This window comes from Choloepus didactylus, chromosome 19 (assembly GCF_015220235.1).
Source record: "Choloepus didactylus isolate mChoDid1 chromosome 19, mChoDid1.pri, whole genome shotgun sequence".
Lineage (NCBI taxonomy): Eukaryota > Metazoa > Chordata > Mammalia > Pilosa > Megalonychidae > Choloepus > Choloepus didactylus.
The window spans coordinates 66,256,713-66,279,033 of record NC_051325.1 but is presented as its reverse complement, the minus strand read 5'-3'; the positions used below and the strand labels follow the sequence as shown (position 1 = coordinate 66,279,033).

Sequence of the window (22,321 nt, the reverse complement as noted above, 5' to 3'; positions counted from 1 at the left end):
GCAGGGCTGCAGCCAGGCCACCCCCAGCCATCCAGCAGTGCTGGCCCTGAAGCGCCAGCTATGCTCGTGCCCCGGGCTGGTGGGCCCCTGCCTTTGCACTGTGGTTTGCACGTCCCTCCCTCCAGGGCCTCATCTGCCCCCACATGTGCTTCCCGCTCCTTCCCAGACCTGGGGGAGCTGCCCAGGCTAGGCAGTGGCCAGGCCCCAGTCCTCTCCTCGGCAGCTGTGCACTGACTCAACACCCTGCTCCGTGGCTGGGCACGCAGCAGAGGGCTGGACTCCAGCCTCAGCCCCAGGCCGTCCTGCACAAGCTGCCCAGGCCCCGGAACCACCCCAGGGACCAGGAGAGGGTCCACGTGGTGGCACACAGCCTGAGGATGCTGCTCAGAAAAGGGCTGGTCTTGGGAGGCTGGCAGGCAGAGCCTCAGCCCCCTCCAAAGGCAAAGCCACACATGTCTGCTGTTAGAGCGGTCCCCAGCCTCCCTGCCGCTGCGACCACACTACAGACACTGCCGAAATTGCCAAATAGTTCTCCACCCTGCTGTGGAAAGCAGTCTCCGGCTGGGCATCAAACTAAACCCCCAACACAGTGATAACCCCAAACTTCAGAGCGGACGGCCCCCGGGCAGCACCAAGGGGTTGCTCAGGCGCTGCAGTGCAGTTCCGCTGACAGCCCCATGTGGAGCTGGCAGCTGCCTCCACCATCATTTGAAGCCCCTCACCCCATCCTTTCCAGGGTTCCCAGGATCTTCAGCTGGTCCCCACACAATCAGGTCCTCTCCTTTGTCTCCCTGGCCCCCCGGGGACCCTTGAAGTCTGTGTGGTGGGAAGAGGGGGACACAGGGGTGAGGGGAGGAGATGCGAAGTCAGCAGGGTGCTGCTGAATGCGTGGGGTGGCCAGAGAGACTCGCTGAGGTGGTTGTGCTCATGCAGAGGCCCAGAGCTATGCTGGTGTGGTGTGTCAGATACCCCAAGGATGCTGCGCATGATGAGGAGAGCATGGGAAGGGGCTCAGGGGAGGAAGGCTGGGCTCTGTCTAAGCACCTGGCTCCTCCGTGAGCAACATGGAGCCACCAGGGCCAAGCAGAGGAGGGCCCAGTTCAACTGGGCTTTACCAGGTTCGCCCACCTGCCTTGTGGAGACCAGGGTGGCCCCAGGGAGGCTGATGAGGCGCCTTCAGGTGTGATCGGAGTGATAACTTCTGGTGGTGGAGGGAAGAAACGTGCAGCCAAGAAGACTGGATGGAGAAAGGGGGCTGGGGGGCCCCGGGTGGCTCAGGCTTTGCTCTCTGTGACCTGGGGTCAGTGGCGTGGGGACCACGGAGGAGTGTGCTAGCCTGGCCTTCCCGGAGCTGCCCACCTTGGCATTTCTTGTTGGAGGAGGTGATAAATGAACGTTTCTTACTCATTTTTACTTGAATTCTGTTACCTGTAGCCGAAAGCCTCCTAAAGAAAACTCCAGAGAGAGCACAAGAGAGTGTATAAATGCCACGTGCACTGGGTAAACTCTGAGTCAAGGATTTCAAGAAAGGGAGAGATGGGTGTGACACGAAGCAGTTAGAAATGGCCTCCTGGAGGAGGGAGACGGGCCCCAGGAGCCCGGAGGAGCCGAGAGGGGGCTTGGGGGTTGGTCGCCATGGTGGGGGGATGGGCAGGGGCGCTCACGGGAGGCAGCAGCCTGGGTGCGGGGATCACCGGAGGATGTTTCGGGAAGACATTCCCGGGGGGCAGGCCTCCAGGCCCGGGGAGCTGGGCACATCCTCGCGGGGCCGGTGGCTTCTCTTCAGCCCCCACTCCAGCCAACCAGCTCCCTTTCAGTGGCCTGTGCTTGTTTGCCTCAAGGCCCTCATCTCGATCTGAAGGGAACACATGTTCGCCGTCCCCTCTCCTGCAGAAAGAGGGCAGAATGCTGCCAGTGAGGTACCCCCAGGTCCTGAAACAGTGTGTGTGCTCGGTACGTACTGCTTAAGGATGGACACGAGGAGGCTCAGCAGACAGACGAATGAATGAATGAACGGAGACAGCTGGAAGTCTCTGAAATCCTGTAATGTGGCAAGGAGTGGTCAGAGTGGGTAAGCAGAGACCAGAGCGTAGGAGCCGGGAGCCATTCACCCAGCCCTGGCTAGAGGAGGAGGCAGAGTGGGGTTTTATTTTATTTAAAATGTGCTCCAAAAGTCACAAAGCTGGAGAAGTTAAAAAGGACTGAGAAAAAATTTTAAATCCACCAGAGTCCAGTGTCCCTGTCAAGGGCTGTTTCTTGTTTACCTCTCTTCCTCTAAGCAGATCTAGAAGAAGTGGGGGCACTGCCTGATGGGGGAGAGCACGGGCAGCCCCTACCTGGAAAGAAGGACCCAGGGAAGACACGGAAGGCGAGAGGGGAAGAGGGACACTGGCAGGAGATGGCAGGAAGCACAGCCATTGCCTGGCCTGCACTTAGAAATTGAAATACAGCAACGAGGTGCTTTCCTTACCCCCACTCCCAGCACTCTAATGGGTGCCTCAGCCTGATGCCCACCCCGGACCCCGTGGCTGCCACCTGAACAGCCATCTCTGGCCTCCAAACAGGCTCTGACTTGGAACCTATGGAAGTTCTCCTAACCCAGGAACCCCCAGCAAATATCCTGCTTTCCATTCTAACTGCCATTCCACCCCCTGAAGACATCACCCACCCCTGGTTCCTTGCAGTGATGGCTCCTGACGGCTCCTTTGGGGGATCTCCCCCTGTGTATCTGAATTTCTCCTGACATTCCACCCACTGTGCAACCTCCTTGCAGCTGAGTAAACCCGTGGTGTTATCTGCTTCCCTTCAGTTGTAGAAAGGACACCCCCCCCCCCATGTGGTATTACCAAACACGTCTCAGGAGAGATCCAGCATGGGATCACGGCTCACTCCAGCCCCCAAATTAAAAATTACAGCTATATAATAAGATGCCCAGTGAAGCAGCCCTGCATGCTTCCATCTATTAAAGACTCCAACTTAAAGGGAATTTCTATCCACACAGGGTTTTGCAGTAACATTGAGCAAGTTTGGCCAGAGAAGCCACATCCCCCTCCCTTAACACTGGGGCATCTGCCCTGTCTGTCCTTGCCAGAGGAGCCACTCTGAGTGCAGGAAGGTGGGCTGGCAGATCCCCCATGCCAACATCAGCCTTCTCGTTGATTCCTGAATTCTGCAACACCCATATTTCATCCTTAAAAGTCAAAAAGGAAGGTGGAGCTAAGATGGCGGCATAGACAGGAGTGGAAGCTAGTTAGTCCCTCTGGAACAATGAATAAACAACCAGGAACAACAAGTAAACAATCTGGAATAACTGCAGGGGGACAAAAATGACTGTCCACTCGTCATATGGCAACCCGAATTGGGAGGAATGCCCGAGATCACAGCATAAAATCTGTAAGTAAAAACTGTGGACCCCCTCAGCAAACTGCAAAGCCTCATGGTGCTAGAGAGCAGCTCTCTCTGAGCAAGTGGATACAGCTCATCTGAGCTCCAACTGGGGTTTTAATTAACAAGCGTGGACTGCTCGATACAAGCTATGAATCCCCAAAAAGCAGACAGAGGCTTTTGGTGATGACTGACCTTGGAGAGCCAGAGGACCATTCTGGGAGGGAGACAGAGCCCAGAGGACCGGGTGCTGTCTCAGGCTGAAGGGTGAAACTAAGGGTGGCCACAGACTTGGCCCTGAAGGAGGGATTTCTGTCCCTTTTTTGGCTCAGTGGAGAAAGCCTCAGTCATTTTCAGTTCCCAGCTCTCTGACCCAGACAAGGGTGGAGATAGCACAGGCAGAGTCTATTAAAATGTAAATGACTTCTCCCTAGGGGGGTTATCTTCCCTAAGAGGAAAGAGGTGGTGCCCAGCTCTACTACCCGCCTTCCATTCAGAACCGGACCCCAGAGCCTGGGGGAAAACAGCCACAGGCCACACCTCCTTACACCAGTCTGGAGTTACAGGCTAACAGGTGCCACCTGCTGGGCAGAAAAGCACAGTGACTTGAGTGGTGTATCAATCGAAGACACCCTCAGGGAAAAGAATATTATTGCCTCCTTCTAGACCTGAGCCTGTTCTTGTCTGGGAGAACCTGATTGGGGTAATCAAGGAAACCAGATGCCTAGACAACAGAAAACTACAACCTACACTAAGAAAAACGAAGTTATGGCCCATTCAAAGGAACAACTTTACACTTCAAAGGAGATACAGGATTTTAAACAACTAATACTGAATCAATCAAAAAGTTTAGAGAAGATATGGCAAAAGAGATGAAGCATATAATGAAAACACTGAGCAAACATAAGGTGGAAATTGAAAGTTCAAAAAAACACCTGGCAGAATCTATGGAAATGAAAGACACAACACAAGAGATGAAAGACACAATGGAGACATACAACAGCAGATCTCAAGAGGCAGAAGAAAACATTCAGGAACTGGAGAACAAGATGCCTGAAAGCCTACACACAAAACAACAGATAGAGAAAAGAATGGAAAAATATAAGCAATATCTCTGGGAACTGAATGACTACACAAAATGTAGGAATATATGTGTCATGGGTGTCCCAGAAGAAGAGAAGGGAAAGGGGGCAGAAGCAATAATAGAGGAAATAATCAATGAAAATTTCCCATCTCTTATGGAAGACATAAAATTACAGATCCAAGAAGCGCAGCGTACCCCTAACAGAATAGATCTGAATAGGCCTATGCCAAGACACTTAATGATCAGATTATCAAACATCAAAGCTAAAAAGAGAATCCTGAAAGCAGCAAGAGAAAAGTGATCCATCACATACAAAGGAAGCTTGATAAGACTGTGTGCGGATTTCTCAACACGGAGACAAGAAGGAAGTGGGGTGATATATTCAAAATATTGAAAGACAAAAACCACCAACCAAGAACCCTATATCCAGCAAAACTGTCCTTCAAATATGAGGGAGAGCTTAAAATATTTTCTGACAAACAGACAATGACAGAATTTGTGAACACGATATCTGCTCTACAGGAAACACTAAAGGGAGCACTACAGACCAAAAGGAAAAGACAGGAGTGAGAGGTTTGGAAGACAATTTTGGGAGATAGTAGCACAGCAATGTAAGTACACTGAACAAAGATGACTGTGAGTATGGTGGAAAGAGGAAAGTTAGGAGCATGTGGGACACCAGAAGGAAAGAGGAAAGATAGAGACTGGGACTGTACAACTCAGTGAAACCTAGGGTGCTCAATGATTGTGATAAAAGGTACAAATACATTTTTACATGAGGGAGAACAAATGAATGTCAACATTGCAGGGTGTTAAAACTATGGTGGGATTGTGGGGAAAATACAATCAATGTAAACTAGAGACTATTATTAACAGAAACATTGTATTATGCTTCCTTTAATATAACAAAGGCAATATACCAAAGCTAAATGCATATGGGGGGGGGGGGGACACGGGGGAAGGGTATGGGACTCCAGGCATTGGTGATGTTGTCTGACTCTCTATTCTACTTTAGTTTAATGCTATCTTTCCTTTTGGTGCTTCCTAGCTGTTATGTTTTATTTTCTCTCTCTCTCTCTGTCTCTCTCTCTCTCTTTTCTTTCTCTTTTGTCTCTCTGCCTTCTTTGACTCTTCCTCCTTCTTTGTGGAAGAAATGGAGAAGTCCTTTTATAGATAGTGGCAATGTGGTGAATACATAAATACATGACTATACAGGGAACCATCAATTTTTTGCTTAGGACTGAATGTACGGTGTGTGAACAAAACCGTCTTAACAAAAATGTGTTGATGAAGAAACCTTGAGGACACTATATTGAGTGAAATAAGACAGGCACATAAGGACAAATATTGCAGGGTCTCACTGATATGAACTAATCATAATATGTAAACTCATAGACGTGAAATGTAAGTTACCAGGATATAGAACAAGACTAAAGAATGAGGAGCAGTTGCTTATTATGAGCAGAATGTTCAGCTAGGGTGAACTGAAATATTTGGAAATGGACAGAGGTGATGGTAGCATGTTGTGAGAATAACTAACATTACTGAATGGTGTGTGAATGTGGTAGAAAAGGTAAGCTCAGAGTCACATATGTCACCAGAAGGAAAGTTGGAGGTTAAGAGACGGGAATGTATAAAACAGTGAATTTTGTGGTGGAGAATGTCCTTGATTAACTGTACAAATATTAGAAACCTCTCTCATGAACTAGAACAAATGTATGACACTATAACTAGAAGTTAATATAGAGCGGCATATAGGAAAAAGTATACCTATTGCAAACTATATACTGCAGTTAGTAGTATTTTAACAATTCTTTCATCAACAGTAACAAATGTACTATACCGATACTATGAATCAATAATGGAGGGGGAGTGTTTAGGGGTATGGGAGGATTTGAGTTTCCTTCTTTTGTTTCTATTTCTTTTCTGGAGTAATGAAAATGTTCTAAAAATTGAATTTAAAAATTGTGGTGATGGAAAACAAACAAAACTACATGAATGTATTGATCTATTAAAGAAATCTTCAAAAAGAAAAAAAAAATCAGAAGGGATTAAGGAGCTACCATTAATGCATAGTGCCCAGGACTTGCCCACACTCACCACTCCCTACCTCCTCTAACATCTGCTCACAAACCACCCGGCGCTGTCCACATACCTGGTGCTGAAACCAGAGGCGCGCAGCAGCCTGTGAACACCTCAGCATGCACTGCTCCCACACGCTACCGGGCAGGGGCTCCCTTGCGTCCCCCAGCTGGATCCAAGATGACAAAGGCTCATGCACATGGCTGGGTGACCCTGCTTCCCCACACCTCCCACTCCCGTGCCCTGCCCCAGCCAGGTGGTCCTCCTGGGAAATCAGCCCCTTCATGGACAGGGCCGCCCCCTTGTCCAACCCACTCTTCACCCCAGCTTCCTCATCCAAGACAGTCACCATTCCCTGTTCAAGCTGCAGCCAGGGAAAGTGACTCTTGGACAATGTCATTGCTGCCCCAGAACCTGAGAAGGCTCTGGGATTTTTCACAGTGGTTGTGTTTCGAGCAGTCCCATGTTGTCCACCACAGGTCCTGGAGCCTGAAAGTGCACCATTCCTGGGCTTCAGGGATAGCCGCAGCTCACCCACCTCCGACTCAGCTCCAGGCAGTGGCAGTGCACTCCCCAAGAGCCACTGGCCTTCAGTCAGGTGACCCTGGTGGCCAAATAGCCTCATGTCAGTGTTGCACTCTCAGGTCCTCAGGGCTGGACTGGGGGGTGGTGACAGAGGCACTTTCTTCAGTGCAAAGTTTAAGGGGAATGAAAAACTCAGATATCAAGGTGCATACTTTTGTAATGCATATTTTCAAATTCAAACATAATACAAAAAAAATCCATGATGAACAATTATCAATTAAAGTTTTTCAATAAAGACAGGACAGTATTGCTGAGTTTCCCTTTTGTCCCAGGCTCCAAAATGGCTCAGCAGGGCACTGGTAAGCTTACTGGAATAAAAATATGAACGGAGGGGCTTAACAAGGCAGATGATACAGACCAGCCAAAATGCTCATTTCAGTCACCAGATTCAAAAGGAAATGTTGGACTTTTAGAATAAAATACAAGCATCCTGAAGTGACCTTCTCTGTCATAACTTGGGCACCACCCCTTCTTGGTGGCTGTTCCCTGGGTCACGTCTCTGACCCTTGAAGGAGAACATGTCTACATGTCAAGAAGGTGGCAAATCTACTTCCATCTCCAAGGGTCGCAGGGCTCTGAGGGCCTGGCTTCACCCAGAGCATGCCAGTGGGAAGTTCTAGAGTTGGAGCATGACTGTGGTGAACCTAGGCCACGCCACCAGTGAGCTCTAGGCAGGTCTGTTAGGAAGAGTGAAATCATGCAAGGCCAGCAGATCTCGTGTGTTTCTGCCAAGTCTGCTTTCCGACCCTGACGGGCCCTGACCTGGCCTGGAATGAATAGAGAACAGGGTACGGGGCACAGTGCGGAGCCCACATGTGATCATGCCTCAAAGCAGGGGTCTGGTGGGGAGATCAGATTCTGCTGCCACGTTTTAGTTTTATTCTAGTCAAAGTCGTGTTTCTTCCTTTAGCGTAAAAGTGATCAGAATGTTAACAGTCCTATTTCCCGTTTAGCCCCCAGATCTGGACTCTGTGTTTCATGCCTGGGAGCTGAGAAGAATTTTGCACGGTCAGCTTGCCAGGAGGGGCCCAGGAGGGGCCCCACACAGACCCCTGCCCTCTGAGCACCTCACCTTGCTGTGGCTGTCCTGGAGGCCTCCGGAGGTCCTGCAGCTGCTGGTCTTGTCTCTGTGTGTCCACCTTTGACTCAGCAGCTCACCCAGGAACTCATTTTCTGAAGGTTTCAAAACACATAGGGTCAGAGAAGGAAAACGTGACAGCTGCTTACCAGCTGTGCTGGCTCAGGTAGAGAAAGTGGAAGGCACAGCCCATGTCCAGTCCCACCTTCCTGGAATCCACCAGAAAGATCGACAATGTCAGTAGGTTATGTTCCAGGGGCCGGAGAAAAAGCTCTACCCTGGGGCTCTTGTCGCAGACTGCCAGCACCTTGCACGTCTCTGCGGCCCCTCCCAGCCCCGGTGGCCCTTTTGCCCACCAACACGGCCGTGCCAACCAAGGGGACGGGTGCTGGTCCAGGTGAAGTCTGCTTTGGGCAAACTTGATATTTAAGCTCTCCAACTTTGAAACTGAGCTCACTAATGAGGAATTATGCATATCACAACCAGGTCCTTCGGTGCCCCAGAAGAGTTCACAGCACAGATCTTCATGCAAAAAGGCTTGCTTTGCACACCTTCTCTGGGGCCCCTTGGTGAGGAACATGGGGCCCCGTCAGCCCCAAAGTGGCTCCCCAACTTAGCCTCCGGCGAGAGCCCAGGCCCCACAGCGCTGCACAGCCCTTTGTCTCTGTTCGCGGCTCCCTTCCTGCTCCTGTGCTCTGCCTCTCTCCAGGGCCAGGCCTCCAGTTAATATTTAATTCCTCACATAAATTCATACATCTAAGCAGAGGCCGAAGGCATCAGCTGGACATGACAAAGAAGTGCATTGTGCACCTATTCCCTGCACGTCACTCCATGTCTCCATGGCAACCAGCCTTCTACAGCGGCAGCGTTTCAAAAGAAGGTCATTAAGTAACCAACAATAAAAACAGGAAATGAATATTCCTGCTTTCTGCACCACTTCTTCTTGGAAGAGGTTTGGATTCTGCTGAAGGCAGCCCTGTGCGCCGTGGCCACACCCATCGTCCTTTTAGCCCTTGCGTTTCTGATCTGCATCCCCAAATGCTATTTTCTCTAGAATTCCACCACTCCTGGGTCCCACGCAGCCCTGTATTGCCTCCATCCCTTTAAAGGGCCTCCTTTCACCCCAGGGAGCACAGGCACAGAAGAGAGTGACTCTGGTCGTCCAGGAGGCGGTGGACGTGGGATGGCAGGACCCCCAAGTGCCGGGAAAGCCACCAGGACCTGACCCTTACTGCACGCCCCTTCTTTGCTGTGAAGCAGTGACGGGAGAGCCCTGTAGGCACCAGGGCTTTGACCTCACCCTGAGAAGGGAGCAGGCAGCTGTCCAGGAGTTCAAGAGCTCTGTAAAATGGCAGGAATCGCTGTTGGCACCAAGCAGGTGGGAGGTGCCTCCAAGTGGGGCACCTGTCAGGTGATGAGGTTCCCAGAGTGATGCCAGGAATGTGGAGGCGCTCAACTCCGAACCCACAGAAAAGACGCAGCAGACGCCTGCAGAAGGGAGCAGAGAGCCTCACCCCACCAGGGTGGAAGGGGAGGAAAGCAAGCTTGGAAGATTCTGGAAGTGAATAAGCAGGAATTGCGCTGCTCACATTTTGAAAACAGGGTGTACAGTGGCAGTTGAGCTCTCTTTGCTTTCCTCGATGGTGATGGATGGAAGCTAGGGCATGGCCAGGCCACAAAGCACCAGGGTTTCACTTTCTACACGTACTGACATGCGAGGCTGGAATTCTTGTTTGGGTGACAGCTGTAGGTGTGCGAGTTAACTGGAGTATGTAGTGCTGACAGCCAGGAAGAAGGTTGTGTGAAGGCAGGACTGTGCCCCCACCACCCAGCCAGGCACCCCAGAGAAGTGTCACCCCCAGGAGCATGGCAGTTCTGATCCCTCCAGCCCTGGGACCCCAAATCTGCTCAGGCAATGCACCAGCACCCAAGAAACGTCTGCCCCAGCACTGCCCCTTCCAAACGGCTGCTGAACAGCCTCTCACAGCATCCCTGGTGCCGGCTCTAGGACGCACACACACGCCTAGTTCCAGCGCACGTCACCCAGGCTCTGAGTCGCAGGACAAAGGTTGGACTTGTGGGGGCTTTCTGCTGTTTCTGCATTTCTATTCTGACCCCTTCTCCCTGCCTCCTGGGTGTTACCTTAAATTGGAGCAGCAGCAAGGAGGGGTGGGTGAGACATTCAGATGAGAAGTAGGAAAACATTTTTCTTCCTTCAAATGGCAGGGGCTACATCAGGTTGTGGGGAAGGTCTCAGTGCAGAGCTCCACCCTCGGGACCCAGAGGGCCCCCAGGTCCAGACCATCCCCCAGCCCCGAAGAGAGCCCTGAGGTGTGCACAGACCCAGGCCCCCACCCAGCCCCCGAGCCTCGGGCAGCTCAGCCATGCCGGTCTCTGAGACCTCCCCTGGGCCTGGGGCACCTGCCCTGGATGAGTGGGTGAAGGTTTGGGGTGCTCACTCCATCCACAGCGTGAAAGACAGCTTGCGGCAGGGGGCAAGGCAGGAGCCGGGGAGACAGACAAAGCCGGGAGGGGAGACGGGCACAGGGTTGACTGAAGGCATATAGCACTGTGTGCCTGACGTCCCAACTTGGAAATAAAATACGGAAACAAATTAAAAACTACAATAGAAAAGTTGGGAGGCAGAGGCAAAGAAATCTATTAGAAAAGCGAACAAAAAGAAAGAGACATGGAAAATAAGGAGGAAAAACTGAGAAAAGGGGAGAACCTGACATCATCTTGGGAGTTCAAGAAAGAGAGAACCAAGAAAATTGGAGACAATATAAATTAAATAATAAAAAATTATTTCCCAGAACTAAAGGAAATTATACTTGTAGATTAAAAGGACCATTAAGTACCCAGCACAGAGGACAAAGTAAGACCCACAGCTAAGCACGGACCGGGGGACACTTCAGCCCCAGGAAGGCAGGGCCCTGAAAGGCCCCAGGCACAGGTGACGCTGAAACCCGAGGCGCAAGCTCCCTGGCACTCAACCCTGGGCCGAAACCCACCGCACACCCCTGCACCAGGCTGCCCACATCGGAAGTTTCCGCAGAGGATGGGGCAAGCCAAGACCGAGGTGGGGGCCAGGACATGGGGCCCCTCGAGTTTGGTAAAGGGAAGTCAGGGACGACCGGAGGCTCCACATGGGAGGGACGTGGCACTGCCTGGTGATCGCATCCGATTCAGCCTGGGAGGGTCACTGCGGGGTTCAAGGGCCGAGGGGCTCCTGGCGCAGCAGGAAACCAGTAAGAGGTGCAGCGAATGCGAGAGGAGGGGCAGGTATCCACAAGGAAACAGACTTGCGGGGAAATTATCCCAGTATTAGGGAGATGCTGGGATGTCCTGAAGCAAGCAGGAGCCCCTCTCCTTCCAAGAGAATCCAGTCTGGAAGCTGTGGGGCGGCAGGTGAGGTGATGCCGGAACGGGGTGTCGGGCCTGAGTGGTGCCCGGAAAATCTTCACGGGGTGCCCGGTGGGGACCATGCTGGACTGAGCCTGGAGTGGAGTGTGGGGTCTCCACAAGGATGGGTGTGTCAGAGAACCAGTAGGGAAGAGGGCACCTGCTGGGGAGAAGGGGGATGTCAGAGACTGAGGGTGGGGGACATGTACAAGGAGGGGCTGGGTGTGGGGGTCGGAGACTGGGGAGTAGAAGGTGCCCAGATGGGAAGGACAGGGAGGTCTGCATCCTGGGAGTCAAGGGGGGCTCGTGAGCACCACGGGGCCTGGCAGGGGGTCACATGGGGTGGGTCCCCTTCGGGGGGCTGATAAATAAGGAAACAGTTTAAGGATGATGGAAACGAGGCTTCTGGCAGTTGGAGGAGGAAGTTACACGTCTGGAAAGGAGAGATCCAGAATGAACCGTGCCGGGTGGTTTTAGTTGGAGCTATCAAACTCAGGGTCTTCTTGGTACAGAAATAAGCACAGCCGTGAGCACAGGTGTGTGCATTTGTGTGTGCACGCGTTTGCACACCCCCTCCCACCCACAGTGGCGCACCCAGCAGCGGGGACCCTGGGGGATGGTTCCAGGCCGGGGTGGGTGGTACAGATGACCCTGGGGCGTGAGCTCAGAGCACGGGGCCACCTCAGGAGGATACAGAGCCAGCCATGGGGGTTCCCACAAGCCTCTCCGAGACCACGTGAGCATCGGAATAAACAATAAGAGGAACCTGCTGGATACAATAGGAACTCAGGAACGGGTGCAGCTAACTATAAAAATGGATTGCTACTTTTATGAGGAATGGATCAATTCCATAGTTCCAGAGTGCCTCCTCCTAAATGCTGATTAACGGAGAAGGGAAAAGGAGCGTCCTGCAGGGCACATCTCCCTCCAGCAGCCCAGTTGGCACCATCCACCCCTGGGGGTTCCGGCACAACCCGGATCTCGGGAAAGACGTGCACGGGCTAGATGCAGGTTCCTCTCCAAGACAACCCAGGGAGACCAGGTCAGGAAAGACACGGGGAGACGAGGGGTCGAGGGGACGCACGACGAGCCGCCGGGAAGGGCTTGGTGGCGACGCGGGGACGGCTGCCCGGTCCGAGACCAGGCAGACGCACGTGTCCTGCGGCTGCGCGGAGTCAGCGCCTCCCCGGTTGGACGCAGCCCCAGGCGCCCTGTCTTGCGGACGGCATCACGCCAGCCACTTACTCGCAGCTGCTCCGGAAACACGGTTTTGTACTTGGAACTTCCCTGTAAGTTTGAGATCATTTCAAAAAATAGTTTTAAGATTAAGGGGCGGACGTGGGGAGTGGCCTGTGAAGCCTTTGTGACAGGAGAGATGGAAGTGGGGGCGACGGCCTCTCAGCCCCCACCCGCTGCCCCCTCTGCAATCCCAGGACGGCTCCCCCAAGTCCACCCCAAGCCTACCACAGGCGCCGGAGCCGGGTGGGGCCTGGGTGAGTCCAGCCACCGGGAACGGACAGCAGAGGCTGCCCTGGAAACTGGGCATCCGCCTCCACTGCGACCCCGTCCCAGCCTCGGACCTGCCGGCGGGAACCCCCCCCAGCACACCCCGTCCTCCAAGCTAGGGTGGGACAGGGTCTGCTTGTTTCATCGCAGGAGAACAGACCCAGCCCCACCCCCAGGGCATTTATGGAAAAGAAAAATGGGGGCTCCAGTCTCCCCTAAATCCTCCTCCGTTCAGCCAGGCGTCTCCTGTATAAGCGTTCCACTCTGCCTGTTCTTTTCGGTGGGTAGTCTTTCCTCTCCCCACCGCCCGAGCCCCTGCCCCTCTGCCCCTGGCCCCGAGCCCTCCCCACCCCCTTCCCCTTCTGTCCATGTCCCTCGCTGCAGCTGGCAGAGCTGCTTGATCGGCAACCCCACCTCTCGCTCCACACTTCTCACCCTTCACCTTTCACCTCTCACCTTTCACCCCTCAACTCTTGCCCTTTCCCCTTGCCCCCAAACCCCATACACACCCCTCTCTCAAGCTGGGCTCAAGGCTCCAAGGAGGGAGGATCCGGCCCCTCCCTGTCGGAAGGGCTTTTGGCAGGAATAACACACAGGTCCGAGGGGAAATGAGGGCACGTTCTGCTCTCTCTCTCTTTTTTTTCAGCTGGAATCCAGAGAAAAGTAAAATGAAGACTTGCTGAGCGGAGCAAAGACAGACCTGCTTTTGCTGAGTTTAGGTGAAAATGAGAGGAGAGAGATGGGGGAGGGGAGGCCGGCGATTCTACAGCTTTGCACATTTCTCTCATTATTTTGCTTCTAAATCAGCCTCGCCGGTACGGTCTCTATTCAATAAAAGCCAAATGCAGCCCTGTGCCTGATCTCCGCAGCAGCAGCTCGCTGCTGAGAAAATGATACAGACGTAACTTCCCCATCACCCACTTTCCTTTCATTTATATGCAAATAATGACCTTTCACCCAGCTTGTCTCAAAGAAGTGTTTCCTGAAAAATGCAAATAGCATGTTGCAGGCGGTTGCGTGGCTGAGTCTTTTTTATATTATTATTATTATTACTTCTTTTAACCTCCCCAACGCTGTAAAAACAACGACTGAACTGCGCGGAAACGAGACTTTCTGGGCCAAATCACAGGACGGCTCTGCAGGCACCTGTCACTGGGGCCGTGGGGAGGCCCTCGGGAAATCGGGGAGGGGTCTCCGCCCGAGACGCACGGCCTGTCACGTGGGCAGGGCCTGGGGGCGCCCAGGTGAGCCCCGTGGAAGCCCCTGCCCCTGCCGCTTGCTCGAGTCCCAGCGGGACCCCAGCCCCACACGGAGGCGACCCCAGACCCCGTCATCTGTCCATGGGGCAGGGAGGGGCCGGGCTGGGGACTGGAAAACGGAAGCCCCGACCTCCAGGGCAGCGGAAAGCCATCTTGGTGGAGAGGACGGCGGGAGGCTGGGGGCTGGAGTCTCTGGGGTGGAGGACCCCTGCACCCCAACCACACCTGCAGGCTGGCTCCCCAGGGCCCTTGGAAATCAGGAGCCTCCTCTGGAATTCTGTTCCAGCATCCCTCATGCCCAAGTCCCGGGAGCTTCTCTCCTGGTCAGACTGTCCATCTGTCCAGACGAAAGGAGAGAAGGCTGCTTCCTTCTGCCTTAGAACCGCACTCGGTCCAGGCCCAGGAAGGTGGCCCGACAAGAAGTGCCCGAAGTGCCCTTCAGGGTCCCCGGTGCTGCACCAGAGCCTCGGCCCAGTGCCCCGTGGTGCTCCCTCCCCCAGGACCCCTGCCCAGACCGAGAGGCAGGAGAAGGGAGAAGGCGGAGGAGGAGCAGGCCCCACTCGAGGCTGCCCCAGCACGAGGTCCCAGCTGTTTGCTCCCTGGCACCACCTAACAACGTCCCTCTGCTTCCTTTTAGGCCCAAATACTGGGGTTGGGGACAATCAAATGTGCTTATTTCCAAACCCGGATGGCCGGTCTCCAAGCCAACACTGAGCTGAATTTGGAGACAGCAGTTCCTGGAAGTCCCAAAGAGCTGCTCAGCCCCCGGTAACCCTGGGGCAGGGAGCTGGAGAGCAGCCGGCAGACCCCCATCCTACCTGCTGCTCCCAGCGTGGCGCAGCCCCAGGGGGAGCCTGGCTCAGGACGCCCACCTCTGAGCGTCCAGGCCCCGAGGCGTGAAGGGGCTCAGCACTTCCCAGCTGTGTGTCTGATTCTGGCCCGTTCCTGGGGGAGAGGAGGGTCAGGGCTCAGGCACCCGGAATGCAACTTTCTCCTCACGTGCAGCTCTCCAGGGGCTTGCAGAGCTTTGCTGGGTAAACGCAAACCACAGAATTCTCTTTTTTTTCCCTTCAGTCTGATGCACCACAGAGCAGACCCTGACTTCCCAGGGCCCCGGCCTCAGTTTCTTTTCCAGGAGAAGGCAGAATGCTTACAGTGCTTCACACTTAAAAATTACAAGGATTTCTTGTTGGGGGACCACCTCACAGCTACCCATTTTGATGCTGCAATGGGCCCTCAGGAGCCACCCCAGCTGGTCAGAACCCCCTCGAGGCCAGAGCCAGACCGAGGCCAAAGGTCTAAGTAATCGAGACAAAACAAAATCAAACCACTTAAAAAGGAAAAAGAGGCAGCTCTTTAGTCTGGATCATGTTGTCCCTCTGGCTGGACCAGGTCTCCATTTACCAGAAGGCAGAACCAACTTCAAGAAGCAAAAAATGGAGGAAATTTGGAACTGGAAATTCTTCAACTAAGCACTGACGTGGCTTTTCCTTCCACTGCTATCACCCAGCATTACAGCTCCTGCCCCCAGCACCGAGAGGCCTGCAGAAGCCGGCCTGGGGCCGTGTGACAGCAGATGCCGGGAGCAAGCAGCAGACAAGCCCACGAGAGGTCCGCGAGGGGCGTTCAGGCCAACGCCAACCGCGGAGACGGAAGCAGCAGGGATCTCGGGGTGTCGCGGGCTGGGCCCCCGGGGTCTGGGGTGCTGGGCGGGGCGGGGCCGCTTCTGGAAGCAGTTCAGACCTCTCAGCCCTCAGCGATAAACAGTGATAACGGGGTCTGCCCACAGGGGATTTTTATGAGAATTAAATCCGGGCACAATGATTAAAACAGCAAAACCAAACTTGTCTAATTGCCCTCTCAACCAAAAGATATATTAGTTCCCATTTTGTAGTTGATGGACCCACATTCAACGTAAATAGGCCCTCTCAATTTCAAGGCCCTGTTTTTGCCTAAAGAAAACTTTGGTAAGAATAGATGTGTGAGAAATTGTAAAATCCAACATTCAAACAGATGATTAACAAACCAGCTATTCTGAGAGCAGTTTGCTCCCTAGGGGCTGTTCCGTACCACTAACACCCTGGGGTGCCCAGAGCCCTGTCCCCAAGCTCCGTACTGATGTCAGGGGAACCCCCAGGGCAGGGGTCACTGCAGGAGGCCGGACTCTGCCTCACGTTCAGGACCCAAACAAGCCCTGTAGGTTGAGACCCGAGTGCCTCAGCAAGTCACACGTGGAGGCCAGGATGAAAGCCTCGAGGGCCCCTCAGAGGGACCTGTCTCCCTTCAAGGCCACTCAGGCACTTGCTGCCACAGCCTGAGGCCTGGGGCCCACTTTACCGGAGAGCACCAAGCCCCCAACCCAGCAAGATGCCAGGATACCCTCCTCCCGCCCAGGCAGGGGTGGGGACTCCGCGGTGGGCTCCGGGTCTGGCGTGGGAGGACGGGGGGCGTGTGCAGACCAGAGGGGCCTTGGAGACTAGTGTGTGAGCAGCACAGCCATGCCCGGCCCCTGCACGTCTGCACTGCAGCAAGATCCTTGGGCCGCATGGCTCTGCTAACATGTTTTTTAGGCAGTAAGACTGGGGAGAGGAGAGGACCCAGATGGCTTCTGCCAGGGGCCTTAGCCCCAAGTTGAAACCATCAGGTGTGAAGCCAAGCATGATGGGGAGGTGGGAGCCGGCCGGCTAATTTGCTAGCAGCTGAGGCCATATGGCATATCCCGATTTTCCTCCCAAACTTCCAGCTCAGATGTGTGTGTTCTCACTTTGTCCTGTCACCTGGAGGCAAAGCCAGCCATCGGCCACCCGGCTCCTGAGCCTCACCCCGTCCTGCTAAGGGTCCCCACCATGCACCCTCCTCCAGCTGGCCCCGGGCCCAGCAGCCCAAACGAAGCCCCTGGCCACGCAGACATGCTCCATGCAGCTCCCTACAGGCCTTGGTGACCCAACAGGGAGAGTGACGTCCACGAGTGTGAGGCGTGGGGACACTGAGCCCCCACATACGCTGCGGGGGGCGGGGCGACCAGACACCCATCACTGTGTCTGAAAACCTCTCCTCCTCTGAGCTAATCCCGGCCGTCACGGACGCACTTGCAGCCTTCCCAGGGCAGATTAAAACCCCCTCTGGTTTATTTTCCTTTCTGTCTGATTAAAGTCTCATGGCAGTTTTTTCAAGTGCAGATTTAAAAATGGAAAGGGATGGGCTGACAAGCAAAGCCACCCTTCTTGCAGGAAATGTGCAGAGGAAAGAGGGGACCCCAAATCTGTACCAGGTCGGCCAAGAAAACCCAGGGGAGGAAGAAAGACATTTTCAAACCGCAGCTCCCCGTGGAAGCACTTACGAGTCTATTCTCTCTGAAGTAGGTTCAGTGCAAACCTGAAATTATTTAGGAGAAGATGCCTCTCCCTCATTTTTGTTTTGAGTCTTTAAAGTGACATTTGGGGAACTCAGCCATCCGTTAAAGACAAAATATGCTGGGAAGTGAAGACATGGCTAAGGCCACGGCCAGCACTTTCTGTCCCCAGCCAACCCCTCTGCAGCCCTGGGATGGGGCCGGGTGCCCAGGTGCAAGCAGCACTCTCCTTCCTTCTCAGAAACTTTAGGGACAGACTAACCCCTTAATGCTGCTGGTTCTCAAAGACAATTTTCCTGTAAATGCACAAAAATCCCATTAAAATGACATCTGTAGAAAACAAACTTCTGGTTTATTCATGAGCAAGTTCACAAGGAAAGGGCCCAGCAGTGAAGATCTAAGCAGAAGACTTCGGCACAGCCACGGGGGGTGCAGGCAGCTGGGGAATGGTGGAAGGGGGCAGTGCCCCCCGTGGGCAGCTGGGGGTGTAGTTCCCCCACAGGCATTGGGGAAGTGGTAGGGAGGGGAGCATCCCCACCTCCCCACAGGCAGTGCTGCCAAACTTCCTACAAGATAAAAGGCAACAGAAAAGGGGTCTGGCGTTGGGACTGGAGGAGAGCTCATCTTTCCAAGACGCCCGAGTAAAATGTGAGTCTCACCACAGCTCAGGCGACCACTCCGGGCCATTCGCGCCTCCCTCGCCGGGTGGCCCCTTCTAAGGGAGCGGGTCTTCCCGTCCTTTCCTGACCCAGCACCAGCAAAGTGTTCCCACAGCTCCTGACCCACACCCTCCAGGGCAAGCAGATGTGGGGAAGCCCCTAGCTGGGCTCCTTTTCTCAGAGTAGCTGTGGGAGAAGGAGCTCAGCACCACCCGCTTGCCAGCTGTGTCTGCCCAGGGGTGGCAGGGTTCCCTACGCTGGCACTTCGTCGGCTACATGGGCAAACCCCAGCCATCAGCAGCTCAGCCCTCTGCCTGCTGTTTCCCCTCCTCATGTGCTCCCACTCAGGGTCAGCACGTCCTCATCTGCACAGTTAGTGACCTCCTGGGGCTTGGGAGTGGGGAATGCTCTGGGCAGTACCAGGAAGAGCACCGGCCACACAGGGCTGTGCATGGCCAGGACAGCTCAGTCGGCCCACATGGAGCTGGACCCAGGGCTGGTGTCCAGGGTGCACCCTTGAGCCAGCACCCCCACCCCACCCCTCAGCCTTTCCCTGAACCCTTCACTGGACCTCGTAAAGGCCGCTGTGGTCTCTGGACATAGCAATTGTGCACTGCGCCTGCCCACTGAGCAGGGTCATCTTGGAGGCAGCCCTCCTTCCCTTGGGCTCTAGAGACATTTGGGGCAGTGGGTGACTTCTGCCTCTCCAGAACCTTCCAGGAGGCAGTGGAGCGTGGTTCTGAATGTTTGGGCTGCCTCCAACCTGTGGCCCCTGAGCTGCACATAGTCGGAAGCTCCGGACACCACATCTGGGTCCCAGGGCCCAGGGGGATCGGAGCCCAGCAGACCCCGGATGGAAAGGCCTCAGTCCAGCTCTCCACGGCTCCTGCTCAGTCCCCTGGAATAGAGAGCATCCCACAATCCCGTCATCCAAGTGATCTGCACCGCAGCCCGGGGGTGAAGGTACTCTAGGGGCCTCAGGCTCCAGGCCACATGGAATGAAGCATTCCTGAGGCTGCCTCACTCTCCTTCCAAGAAAACTGTCTCTGACCCCGACCCGGCCTCCACTCGGGGCACAAGGCAGGGGCTGATACTCCGGTGCCTGCTCTCTGCCCTTTTGTTTACCGTTAATTAGCCGGCCGCATGGAAGAAGGAGATGGTCACGGCCAGAGAACCAGAGAGCCGAGGGCAGAACCCCTGCGGGCAAATCCTGGGACCCAGTGGCTCTGGCTGCGTCGCTGGGTGAGGACTCAGCACAGCCCCCACCCTTGGGCAGCTCTGCCAGCGCCCCAGAGAGGGGAGAATGCATCCTTCTCTGCCAGGGTCTGCTCCCCCCAGCCCTGGCTTTTGTTTCCTCTGCCCACCAGCCTCCGAGGCACCCTAAAGTTTCTCCGGGATTTCCGCACACCACCAGGGCAAAATTCCTCTCCTCTCTCTCCCGAAAGGCCAGTTGCCATCATCACTGTGACTGCAGCAGCCCCTTGGACGCCGTGAGACCCCGTCCGCTGCCTGCCCACTTCTCGCATGTTTTGTTTCAACTCTGTCCATCGACGTCCACTGACCCAAAGGTGAGACAAGGAAAGCCCTCGGGGCTGTCACCAGCCCAACAGGAATGGGGGCTGCTCCCCCCACCCCCGTTCATTTTCCTGGTTCACAGAGAAGGGACTCGAAGGCAGAGCCACCGTCGAGGGCCCGGGGAACATTATTCTATGGACCACAGCAGTAGGTTGCTCAAAGCGCAAACTGACTTTTCTGCAAACCCTGATTTTTAGTTTCAAATGTGAAAATCCAGTTACACTAACACAGACAAGCCCCACTCCCCGGGCTCCACGACCACACAATGAGGGCAGGGAGTGAGTGCGGCAGCCGGTCCCCAGACCGGCGCATACACCACAGACACGCACGCACCGAGATATTGTTCCCTAAGTTTGGAAATGGGTGACAGGCGAACATCCGGCCCGTCCCCTGGGCGGCGGTCGTCGCCTGAGAGACGAAGTGCAAGCCCCGAGCCCCTGCTCCGAGGGTCAACCTCCCCGGGCAGGCAGCCCCTGGCCCCACACCTGCTGTTCCTCTTCCCTTGTCCCATAAAGTTTCTCGTCTCAGCACCAGGCTCCCCCCAGAAACTGTCTTTTCTGTCATACCCAGAACATGTCCGCGAGAATCTCAGGGAGGCCGAGAGCAAGCGGGGAGGGGCAGGGAGAGAGGAGGAAAACACAGGGAGAAGAAAGCCCTCCGTCCCCAAAGCAGTTTCAAAGAGCCACCCCAGACCTGCTTTTCCTGCAAAGAAAGGCTTCATCTTAGGAATTAGCTCTGCTCTCGCGCACTCTCCCTGTCTCGGTCCAAGGTGAAAAGCCAAGCACTGGGCATCTGCCTTTGTCAGCGAAAGAACATAATATTGACTTACCTTTCCCCACAGCTATTGTCTGTCCTCTTTCAAAATGACATCACGGAAAAGCAATCATGAAATTTACATGGGGGTGCGGGTGGCCGGGGGCGGGGGCAGCTGCATCCCTCACGGCGGTCACATGTGGGGACGGCCGTGTGCGGGTTTCAATTAAATATCTTCTCCCCTCAGTGTGCGAACTCCTGAGCCAGCTCACGGCGACGTCTCATTTACTTAATGACCGCTGTTATTAGCAGCCGCGGCACCGGCTGGCGGGGGAGGCTGCTTTGTAAATACGCTACCCATGAACCCTTGGGGCTCCAATATATCTGTTTACTCTCCGAGGTGAAATAAATTTACAGTATAGCATCAAAAAGATGGATCTGCTGACTTGGGGAGTGAGAGGCGCCTGGGGCCGGTGGAAACCCCTCTCTCCCTGTTCCAAGCCTCAGCCCACAGAAGGTGCCTGCATTTGCCTGCATGGATTCATAATTTATATGCAGCACGATTGGGGGTTCTTTTATGCAAAACACACAAAAGGTTAGAGAGGGTTGCAACTGCTGTCCTCACCCCCCTCTGCTTTCTCTGCCAGTGGTACAGTCCAATAATTCCTAATAGCAGCAACCGGGGAATGACAGATGCCCGGGTTAGCACGGTACAGCAGAAGTGCTCCACAATATTTATTGGTGGTTAGGAATATGACCTATTGCCATAAAGCGTGGACTGCAGAAGCTATTTCCCAGATGAACCGGCAGGATTACATATTGGCTTATCTGAATATTCAAGTGCCAGTGACTTAAATGGATAAGTATTTTTTTAAGTGCATAAAAGGTGTCTATCGCCACAGGCAACAGAAAAGACACACAAAGGATAGATCGAGAAAAGACACTTTTCTTCTTTTCACACTTTCCTTTTCTATTTTAATTTTTAAAATAATGAACTCCTCTCAAAGAGGATTTGGAGACTCCCTCAGGCACAGAAATCCTGCCCCTTAGAACACAAAGTTTATCCCTGCCAGAGAGAAGTGCCTCGCTCAAGTTTTCTGTTCTGTCTCTTCCCAAGTCTTTTTAAAACTGCCTGAAATGAGCTATCCAATGAAAATCAAGAGAGAAAAATCCATAACACACACAACGGAAGTTCCCACCCACTCTTTAAGCAAAACCGACTGTCACTTTCTCGTCTCAGTTTGTGATTTTTTTCCCACAGTCTGAGATAAATGTAAGAATGTCCTCAGTAAGAGTGTCTGGGAGCAGGAGCTTACTATCCAAATTCCTTTTTCTTCCAGGTCAATCACGCAAGGAATTGTCCGTCACCACGTCAGAATGTGAGGAAATACAGAGTGAAACACAGGAAAAAAACGGAAGGGCAGTCATGAGCACAGACACTGCGCTGCGGTCAGGTGGAGAGCGCAGGAAAAATCATGGCACACAAGTTCCGTGCAGAGTCCAACTGACAGAAAATACTATTTCTTAGTAAATTATGCAGGAACACAACACTCCCAACTTAATTAGTACTAAAGGGCTCAGGCCACCAAAAACATGGCAACA

At 54.0% G+C, this 22,321-nt stretch overlaps 1 protein-coding gene across 6 annotated transcripts in view; it reads right to left on the bottom strand.

The window, feature by feature from the left end:
* The window catches only part of MYT1 (myelin transcription factor 1), a 62,444-nt gene extending 41,356 nt beyond the window's left edge, over positions 1-21,088 (bottom strand). For 2 of the 6 annotated variants that reach the window (XM_037811646.1, XM_037811651.1), the window contains exons 1-2: positions 20,796-21,088; positions 8,208-8,308 (exon numbers count right to left, since the gene is read on the bottom strand). The gene's annotated coding sequence lies outside the window, so the exon portion shown is untranslated. Of the gene's footprint in view, positions 1-8,207; positions 8,309-9,513; positions 9,565-13,630; positions 13,765-20,795 lie in introns of those variants that run through there. The other 4 variants (XM_037811652.1, XM_037811650.1, XM_037811648.1 and 1 more) reach the window with 4 other exon arrangements.
* Positions 21,089-22,321: the final 1,233 nt, after the last annotated feature.